General features: G+C 38.4%; 1 pseudogene; it reads left to right on the top strand.

Moving 5' to 3' along the window:
* Positions 1 to 7607: 7607 nt before the first annotated feature.
* On the top strand, positions 7608 to 9140 carry LOC121033851 (ferritin light chain-like; annotated as a pseudogene).
* Positions 9141 to 9872: the final 732 nt, after the last annotated feature.

The raw sequence follows: 9872 nt of genomic DNA, 5'->3' as shown, positions 1-9872 counted from the left end.
TTTTTTTTTTTTTTTTTTTTTTTTTTTTTTTTTTTTTAGTTTCTATAGCATTAATTTCTGCTCTAATCTTTATTATTTCCTGTTTTCTGCTGGTTTCAGGTTTTATTTGGTGTTCTTTTTCCAGCTCTTTAAGGTGTAAGGTTAGGTTGTGTACCTGAGATCTTTTCTCCATTAGAAAGGCCTGGATGGATGGGGCACCTGGGTGGCGCAGTCGGTTAAGCGTCCGACTTCAGCCAGGTCACGATCTCGCGGTCCGTGAGTTCGAGCCCCGCGTCGGGCTCTGGGCTGATGGCTCAGAGCCTGGAGCCTGTTTCCGATTCTGTGTCTCCCTCTCTCTCTGCCCCTCCCCTGTTCATGCTCTGTCTCTCTCTGTCCCAAAAATAAATAAACGTTGAAAAAAAAATTTAAAAAAATAAAAATAAAAAAAAAGAAAGGCCTGGATGGCTATATACTTTCCTCTTATGACCACTTTTGCTGTGTTCTAAACGTTTTAGGTTGTGGTGTTATCACTTTCATTGGCTTCCATATACTTTTTTATTTCCTGTTTAACTTCTTGGTTAGCCCATTCATTTTTTAGTAGGATGTTCTTCAGTCTCCAAGTATTTGTTACCTTTCCAAATTTTTTCTTGTGATTGACTTTGAGTTTCATAGCATTGTGGTCTGAAAATATGCATGGTATGATCTCGATCTTTTTGTACTTGCTTACGGCTGATTTGTGTCCCAGATGTGGTCTATTCTGGAGAATTTTCCATGTGCATGGGAGAAGAATGTACATTCTGCTGCTTTAGAATGAAATGTTCTGAATATATCTGTTAAGTCCATCTGGTCCAGTGTGTCATTCAAAGCCATTGTTTCCTAGTTGATTTTTTGATTAGATGATGTGTCCATTGCTGTGAGTGGGGTGCTGATGTGTCCTACTCTTATGGTATTACTATTGATGAGTTTCTTTATGTTTCTGATTAGTTGATTTATATATTTGAGTGCTTTCAAGTTTGGCGCATAAATGTTTACAATTGTTAGGTCTTCTTGGTGGATAGACCCCTTGATTATGATATAATGCCCTTCTACATCTCTTGATACAGTCTTTATTTTAAAGTCTAGGTTGTCTTATATAACTAGGGCTACTCCAGCTTTCTTTTGTTGACCATTAGCATGATAGATGGTTCTCCATCCCCTTACTTTCAATCTTTAGGTCTAAAGTGGGTCTCTTATAAACAGCAAATAGATGATCTTGTTTTCTTATCCATTCTGTTACCCTATGTCTTTTGACTGGAGCATTGAGTCCATTGACATTTAGAGTGGGTACTGTAAGATATGAATTTACTGTCATTATGATGCTTGTAGAGTTGGAGTTTTTGGTGGTGTTCTCTGGTCCTTTCCAATCTTTGTTGCTTTTGGTCTTTATTTATTTTTTGTTTGTTTGTTTTCATCTTTTCTCCCCTCAGAGAGTCCCCCTTAAAATTTCTTGCAGGGCTGGTTTAGTGGTCACAAACTCCTTTAATTTTTTTCTGTCTGGTAAACTTTTTATCTCTCCTTCTATTTTGAATGACAGCCTTGCTGGATAAAGAATTATTGGCTGCATATTTTTCTGATTCAGCACATTGAATATATCCTGCCATTCCTTTCTGGCCTGCCAAGTTTCTGTGGATAGGTCTGCTGCAAACCTGATCTGTCTTCCCTTGCAGGTTAAGACTTTTTTTCCCTTGCTGCTTTCATGATTCTCTCCTTGCCTGAGAATTTTGTGAATTTGACTATGATATGCCTTGCTGATGGTAGGTTTTTGGTGAATCTAATGGGGGTCCTCTGTGCTTCCTGGATTTTGATGTCTGTGTCTTTCCCCAGGTTAGGAAAATTTTCTGCTATGATTTGCTCACATAAGCCTTCTACTCCTATTTCTCTCTCTTCCTCTTCTGGGACCCCTATGATTCTGATGTTGTTCCTTTTTAATGAGTGACTGATTTCTCTGATTCTTAAATTGTGCTATTTTGCCTTAATCTCCTTCTTTTTTCCTGCTTCATTATTCTTCAGAAGTTTCTCCTCTATATCGCTGAATCTCTGCTCTGCCTCATCCATCCTTGCCACTGCAGCATCCATTCGAGATTGAAGCTCAGTTATAGCATTTTTATTTTATCCTGACTAGCTTTTACTTCTTTTATCTCCACATAAAGGGATTCTAATCTATTTTTGGCTCCAGCTAGTAGTCTTATTATAGTGATTCTAAATTCTGTTTCAGACATCTTGCTTGTATCTGTGTTGGTTAAGTCCCTGGCTCTCATTTCTTCCTGCTCTTTATTTTGGGGTGAATTCCTTCGTTTCATCATTTTGAAGGAAGAAAAGGAATTAATGAAGTAAAAAAAATAAAATTATAAAAATATTAAAATTAAAATCTTAAGAACAAACACACTCACACAAATTGAACAAATGATGCTAGATCCTAGGTGTGTTTTGGTCTGAGTGTTGAAAGGGGCTTGAAAGACTAGAGAAAAAGGGGGAAAGAAAAAAAGGAAATCATTTGAAAATTTGAAAAAATGAATACACTGAAGTAGACTAAAAATCAAATGAGGGAAGTAAAATAGAATTTGAGAAAAAATACACAAAAGTAAAACATATAGAAAAAGTTAAAGAAAAATATTTTTAATAAAAATTATTTTTTTTCTTTCTGTATTTAAGAAAAAGAAACAAAAAAGAGAAAAAAATTTTAAAAAGAAAGAAAATTGAATAGATGGACCAGCAAAGTTTGAAATATGACTGAAATTACTTTGTTTTCCCCTAGAAGTCAGATTATGAAGCTCTTTATACTCGATAAACTAAGCAGGTGGAGAAACTTGTGTTCCTGAAGAGCGAGGTTGGCCCAGTTGGGCAGGGCTTAGTGTAATGGCTCTGTTCTCCACAGATGGAGCTGCGTAGCTTACTGAGGTGGATTGTTGTGATGCTTGTAGGTGTGTATGCACATGCTCAGGAGTGGTGAAAATGGAGTCAACCAGCTACCCAGTCTCTAGTATCAGCACTCTGTTCTCCCCAGTCAGCAATCATGCACCTGTCCTTTGTCTCCGGCTTTTGTCCACTCCCTGCTTTTACACAGTCTGTGACCAAGCCCCAGGCAGCACCTCCCTCCTGAGTTTTGTCTCCCGTGTGGCTGTTTTTCCCAACCCCTTACTTCCAAGGGACTGCTTTGATCTGTTCTGCCCCTCTACAGGAGGGTCTCACCTACCCAGGAAAGTCTGTTGGACCGTGCCACTGCCAATGCCCAGAGACTGTGGCCGGGTGCCAGCCTCCCCCAGAAAAAGTTCATGAAATGGTGTAGCAGCAGCATTTCAGGGATTAAGGAAAATCACAACACACATCTGGCACCAGGCTTCTCCCTTAATGACATTGTTCCAGCACCAGTGAATGTGGTTGTTCTCCGGGTCCACCAGGGCCTTGCTTTTGGGGGACCCACACAGCCTCTACCAGGTGTCCTCCCACCAGGGGAACCACCTCTCCCTGTGTGGCCTGAAGAATTCAGGACTCCACTCTGCTCCTGGTGACTCACCCTTCCCACCAGAGTGCCACCACCACGTATCGAGCTGCAGAGTTTCAGGCTCTGTGGTCCCCCTGTTTATAGTCTTTTTTTTTTTTTCAACGTTTATTTATTTTTGGGACAGAGAGAGACAGAGCATGAATGGGGGAGGGGCAGAGAGAGAGGGAGACACAGAATCGGAAACAGGCTCCAGGCTCTGAGCCATCAGCCCAGAGCCTGACGCGGGGCTCGAACTCACGGACCGCGAGATCGTGACCTGGCTGAAGTCAGACGCTTAACCGACTGCTCCACCCAGGCGCCGCCCCTGTTTATAGTCTTAATGGAACTTCAACCCTCTCCTTTCTCCTTCTCCCCTTTTAGTTAAGTCCCTGTGGCTCTTTCCACTTTTCTACTTTATCTCCAGCTGCTTTTGGGGGGGAGGGTGCTTTTCCCTTATTCTTCTCCCCCTCCCTGTCTCTATCCTCCACACTCAAAAGTGGCTCCCTGCCCTCCACAGCTTCTCTCTCCCCCAGTTCACCTCTCTGCACCATGTACCTGCTGAGTTCTGTGGTTCAGGTTGGGCAGATTGTTGTTTTAATCCTCAGATCAGTTTTCTATGTGTGCAGGATGGTTTAATGTTGGTCTGGCTGTATTTCATGGACGTGAGACACACAAAACTTCCATGCTGTTCCACCATCTTGGCTCCTCCAAAGACATATCTTCTTTTATTGCAGCTATTATTTTGATTCATAATTTCCATGTTAGAGTTAATGCTAACAAAGGAATTTGGTAAAATAACTGAACTTCAGCAATGGTTCCATATTATAAAAATAACCTTTAGTCCCTAAAGTATTTGTAATTCTGATTGATTGGCCTATTTTATAACTTTTTATCCTGGTAACAGTATTTACACTGACATCACTGTTTTCAAAAATGTATTATGGTTTGTGACTTTTTCAGGCCACAAAACGTTAATTGACACTCCCTTCTTTTCCCACATGCATGAAGGTAAAAACAAATAATACATGAGTCTTTGAATATCTTCTTTAAAAAAAAAAGAGAGAGAGAAACTATTTCCAGACAAAAACTGGGATTTGACAACAACAAACTCAAAATAAATACTAATGGGAATTTTCCAGGAAGAAGAAAAAAAATTCCAGAAGGAATTCTCCTCTCTCTCTGCCCCTCCCTTGCGTACTTGCACACTTGCTCTCTCCCCCCCCCCAAAATAAATATTTTTTAAAAGCCTAACTATGTGCTCCTAATGAGAAAGACTATACAAACACCAAAAGAAAACTAACTTTGCTACACTAATATGGGATAAGATCTATTTTAAGGCAAGAAACATTCCTAAAGATAATAAGCAATCTTTGGGGCACCTGGGTGGCTCAGTTGGTTAAGCATCTGACTTTGGCTCGGGTCATGATCTCATGGTTTATGAGTCTGAGCTCTGCATGAGGCTGTCTGCTGCCACCACAGAGTCTGCTTCGGGTCCTCTGTCCACCCCACCCCGCCCTTCCCCACCCTTCTCTCTAAATAAATAAATAAATATTTTTAAAAGCAATCTTTAATAATAACAAAATATCTCACCCACCGGCAAGGTATAAAAATTGCATTGTATAGACCTACTAATAAAGCTAAAAATGGACAGATTTAAAAAGAGTAATATACAAATCTGCATTCAAGGAGGGGGAATTTAACACATCTAATTTAGTAACTCTTAAAAAAAAAAGTCCAGAAAATTAGTAAAGCTAGATATTCTGAGCAACACAATTAACAAAATGAAAATACTTTTATGTTAAAATGTACCAAAGGATGATAGAATACACAATTTTGGCAAATGTATATGGAACATTTACAAAAATAAATTCTATTGGAGCCCAAAAGCCAAACTCAACAAATCTAAAGGGATTTCAATAATCCAAATATATTATTTGATTATAGTGGAATGAAGATAGAAATCAGTAACAATAAATATAAAATCTTTAAATTTCTAGAAATTAAGCAACATATTTACATAATTAATGAGTAAAAGATGAGTCATAGTGTCTAATAAAATATTTGAGCTGAAAAATAACCGAAATATAGTATTTTGAGACATCATTTAGTTATTACTGTGCTGAGATGGAAATTTATAATTTAAATTCATAATTAAGAAACTGAAAAATCTGAAAATCAATTGTTTAGGTATTCATCACAAGAAGTAAGAAGATGAAACTATATTAAACTCAAGAAAAAGTATAGAAGAAAAAATAATAATAAAGAAAATAAATTATAAAAGTACAAAAATAAATGAAACAGGAAATATACGCAATAGAAAATAAATGTTAAAAAATTAATTTTTTGGAAAGAGAAATGAATTGATAGTCTCCTAGCAAGACTAAGCAATGAAAAACAGAGAAACCATGAATAACTTATTTCAGGAACAAAACAGGGAACATTACCATAGGTCTCAGACACAGGAAAAACATTTGATAAAATGTCAGACTACAGGGGGGAAAATAACTTCTAGGCAAACTAGGAATAAAAGAAATGTTTCTGTAACAAAGAATATTGACCTAAAAATGGAAATTATTAATAAAGAGAAGGAATTACCTTAAACTGATAAAGAGTATGTATAAAAAACTGTCATAAAAATGATACTTAAGTGTGAAATATTGAAAACTCCCCCCTGACTTTGGGAATGGATGAGTAAACATCTCCCACTATCACCATTTGTATTCAATATGGCATTGTACATTGTATCAAGTATGTATATGTATGTATATGTATAATAAGGATAAATGATGGACAGCATCAGTAGTTGAATAGATGAATAAAGTCATACAGTGAAATACCATGCTGCCACAAAAAGTAACAAACATGCTGTGCAAAACAGTAGGAATGAATCTTGCAAACATGGTCATGAACTAAAGAAGTCAGGTACAGAAAGGCTTACAGTGCTTGATTCCATTTTTATAAAAGTAAAAATTTTATAAAAATAATTTGGTGAATTAGGATAATAGTTACCTTGGTGGCAGCAATCACTAGGAAGGAGACAAGTGGGAGTTCTGGAATGACAGATTAGTGTTCTACTTCTTGATCTGAGAATTGATTACATGGGCTTACTCTTATAATTTGTGCTCCTCTCTTTCTTTTTTTTTTTTCAATGTTTATTTATTTATTTTGAGAGAGAGAGAGTGGGGATGGGGCAGAGAGAGGGAGAGAGAGAATCGTAAGCAGGTTGTGCACTGTCAGTGCAGAGTCCAACAGAGGACTAGATCTCACGAACCCATGAGACGATGACGCAAGCCAAAATCAAGAGTCAGACGCTTAACCGACTGGGCCACCCAGGAGTTCCCCTCTCTCTCTTTTTAAATAAAATATTTAGAAACAAAAATGTATATATCTATTAGGTATGCTGGGTCTTTCAGAAAATAAATAAATAAAAATGTTTGTTATTATAGAAGACAGATTAAATTTTATGAGACAATTTGTTGAATTATTGTCCCACTTACATTTTACAAGTATGTTTTACAGACATTTTGTGGTGATCAAAATAAACAATGACTATGTTGTACAAATGTAGTCACCATTTAATAACAACTGAGAAAATTGAGAAAAGCTATAAACTTGGTCACAAATAACTTCAGATGACCTTTTAAGTCTTCCTTATTATTTCTTACCCTGGGAGTCTAGTCTTAAAAATGGATTGGAAATGACTTTCTTTTTCTAGTAATGAGAAGAAAAAATGTACAGAAGTCTTCCCTGTCCACAGTTTCACTCTCACGGTTTTGCATTCCATGGTTTCAGTTACCCACGGTCAACCATTATCTGGACGGAGATGATCCTCCTGACATACCATCAGAAAGTCAACAGTAGTTTTACACTATGTCACAATGCCTACGTCATTCACCTCATCTCGTCATGTAGGCATTTTATCATCTCACATCATCACAAGAAGAAGGATGAGTACAGTACAGTAATTTGAGAGAGAAAACACAATTATAAAACTTTTATTATAGTATATTATAATTGTGCTATTTTATTATGTTTTAGTTGTTAATCTCTATGCTTAATTTATAAATTAAACTTTCATAGGTTTCTATGTATAGAAAAATATGGTGCATATAGGGTTTGGTATACTATCTGTGGTTTCATCAGCTGGAGGTTTGGGAACATATCACCCACAGATAAGGGGGGACTACTGTAAAGTTTAGATCTGCTACCTGGTGGAGGCAACAGAAATCTTTGAAGTGTGGATAAGGTGAGCTAAGTCACTCCGCTAATGAGAATCCCAGCACTTCACTAATCTCATTTTGTCTTGCATATAAGGAAAAACACACGCACACACAACAGGACAACAATCCTCAATACACTGTTTAGTAATGACAGTGAGCACAAACAGAAATACAGAGTTAAAAAAAAAAAAACTTTGTTTTTCTATTTTGATGGAGATCATTGTAGGTTATGAGAAGTCTATGAAGGGTTGTGAGATAAACAGAAAGCATGAGAAGTGCAGATTTCTGTTGAAGCGGTTGGGGTCTAAGTTGGATGGGGTTTCTGATCTACCACATTACATCACTTCTGGTAGTATCGAATTTATATTTACTAAGCACCACAAAATTTTTGTGGCAGACTTCTTTTGCCCACTCCAACACAGAAACATATGAAAACTGACCAAATGTTTGGCTTAACCTAGAAGCATAACAGTCCATTTAGATGCACAGAAAAAGACATACGAACATGCATATAAAAATACGAACTGTTTTGGCAGTGCGTCCGGCAGTCCTCCGGATCCCTCTCTCGCTTCAACAGCGTTTGGACGGAACAGACCCAGGGACGGCCCTTCTACCAGCCTCTGACCACCCTCCAACCTTTTTTCCAGTCACAACGTCGGGAGCCATCTTTTTGCCCACCCTCTGCCCCTGGGGCCAGCCAACACCCGATTTTGAACTTGGTTCATTACCGACCAACCATGAGCTCACAGATTCGTCAGAGTTTGTTCCACAGAAGTGGAGGCCGCCGTCAACCGCCTAGTCGGCAAGCACCTGAGAGCCTTCTACACCTACCTCTCTCTGGGCTTCTAGTTCCACCGCGGCTCTGGAGGGCGTGGGCCGCTTCTCCCACGGGGTGGCTGAGGAGAAGCGGGAAGGCGCTGAACGTCTTTTGAGGACGCAAAACCAGCGTGGCAGCTGCGCCCTCTTCCGGGACGTGCGCGCGCCGTCCCAAGATGCGTGAGGTAAAACTCTGGACGCTGTGGAAGCCGCCCGGCTTGTGGAGAAGAACCTGAAGCAGGTCTTTTGGATCTTGCTGCCCTGAGTTCTGCCTGTGCAGACCCCAATCTCTGTGACTTCCTGGAGAATCACTTCCTAGATGAGGTGAAACTCATCAAATGGGCGACCATCTGACTAATCTCCGCAGGCTCTCCGGCCCCCAGGCTGGCCTGGGTGAATATCTCTTTGAAAGGCTCACCCTGGAGCACGACTAGAAGTCTCTGGAGCCCAGCAGCCATTGAGAGGGTCCCTCTGACATCCCCCGGGTGCCAGGGCTTGTGCCCGAGTCTCTCCTTGCAGCCACTAGGCAGCTTTTTAACCACCTGTAGCCCTCTCCCAAGCCGTGGACCAAATGAAAACAATGAAGCTTTTTGCAGCAAAAAAAACCCCCAAAAAACAAAACAAAAAAAAAACCCCTGTTTTTTAACATATCTGTTTCTGCCCAAAACAAGAAAAATTATAGAATAAAAAGGATTTTCCCCTGATATAATAAAAGACTTTCCCTCTCACCTCTTTTCTTCTCTTTCTCTCTCTCTCAAAAAAAAAAAAAAAAAAAAAAAGATCTAATTTTACCCAAAGCAGAACTGGAATTTAGATAAGAGGGGAAGAGGGTAGACAAATAATACCATAAATTTAGAGAACACTATTAGAAACATGCCTGGGATAAACAAATGGAGACTGTTGTTATGAATCAAATTGGGCAATTTAGCCATTTTTTCTATAAAGCATAAAAGGTAGAGTGGGAAAAGCAATTAAGTCATTCTTAGAAGTTGAACCACAATAAAAATCATCCACAAGTATTCACACAATAAGTTTCCTTTTAGACAAAAAAATTTTAGAGAAAATATAGACATAATTTTAGAAAATTTTTTAAAAATATTAAAACCTTTGAATGATTTTTGTTGGATGTCTGGTGGGTGTTGAATAAGTGATATTGTAAATAATGATCTTGAGGTTTTATGGCGATAAACTTTGATGGGCTTTCTCAATAACCAAGTATTAAAATGGTTTCAATAAACATTTATACATTGTATATGCAAAACACATTGCTACTAAATCTTCTTTTGTCAGTTATCTTTTATAGTAACCAAAATAAGAAAACTAAATTTTATTTTCAC

This window comes from Herpailurus yagouaroundi, unplaced genomic scaffold (assembly GCF_014898765.1).
Source record: "Herpailurus yagouaroundi ecotype Mexico unplaced genomic scaffold, PumYag 159, whole genome shotgun sequence".
NCBI lineage: Eukaryota > Metazoa > Chordata > Mammalia > Carnivora > Felidae > Herpailurus > Herpailurus yagouaroundi.
This window is presented reverse-complemented; position numbering and strand designations above follow the sequence as displayed.